The sequence below is a fragment of the Cebus imitator genome, unplaced genomic scaffold (assembly GCF_001604975.1).
Source record: "Cebus imitator isolate Cc_AM_T3 unplaced genomic scaffold, Cebus_imitator-1.0 Scaffold277, whole genome shotgun sequence".
NCBI classification, from domain to species: domain Eukaryota; kingdom Metazoa; phylum Chordata; class Mammalia; order Primates; family Cebidae; genus Cebus; species Cebus imitator.
This window is the reverse complement of record NW_016107592.1, coordinates 1,803,426-1,804,500: the sequence shown is the minus strand read 5'-3', so window position 1 is coordinate 1,804,500 and position 1,075 is coordinate 1,803,426.

The following is a 1,075-nucleotide window of genomic DNA, read 5'->3' as shown; positions in this document are numbered from 1 at the left end:
ATGAAAAAAAAAAAAAAAAAAAGAATGATTGCATCTGCACTGAACACATACAGACTGTTTTTCTTGTCACTATTCCGTAAACAATACACTATTACAACCATTTACATAGCATTTTCATTGCATTAGGTATAGTAATCTAGAGGTGATTTAGGTGATTTAAAGTGTATGGGAGGATGTGAGTAGGTTATACACAAACACTATGTCATTTTATGGAAGAGTCTTAAGCATCTGTGGATTTTGGTATCTAAGGGTGGATCCTAGAACCAATTCCATATGGATACTGATCATTTCTCAAGAGTGTGACATTCGGACAAGTGGACTTAGAAAATGCTCTGGCATGGTATCAAAAGTCAAGCAATGATCATTTACCACTTTACGGAATTGGTACACATTTTCTTTATATATGCATATGGTATGCATATTTAAGATATATATTTATACACACATACTGTCTCATTTGGAAGTTATGAAAGTATTTTCTGAAATGTTTTTTCTGTTAGCTTTATACCTTTGTTTAGCTTTAAATTTTTAAATCCCCCTGCCTGCCACCAAAAGTATTTATTGTTTGATATGTTGTAAGGACTTTTATTTTTCTTGAAAACAAACAAAACAGCACCTGTTTTTATTTTTATTATTGTTTTCCTTTTTCATTGACCACTGGTGATCAAACAGCACCTGTTAAATAGTTCATTTTTCCCCACAATTTGAAATGAAACTTTAGGCTGCTATGTAGTGTATATATGTACTTGAGTCTATTTCTGGACCTTATTCTCTTTCAGTGGCCAATTTATCACTGCTTTAATATGACAATGTTTTTTTTCTTCTTTTTTTAAGACAGAGTCTCATTATGTTGCCCAGGCTGTTCTCAAACTCTGGGCTCAAGCCGACCTCCCCAAACCTCCCAAAGTGCTGGGATTGTAGGCATATGCCACCCCGCCCTGCCAACAATGTTTTGATAGCTTTATATTTTGATAGATGGGACAGCATATCTCCCATATTTATTCCTATACTCAAAATATGTGATTTATACTAATCAACTCTTCTTGTTTTTTGTGGGTTTTTTTTTTTTTTTTTT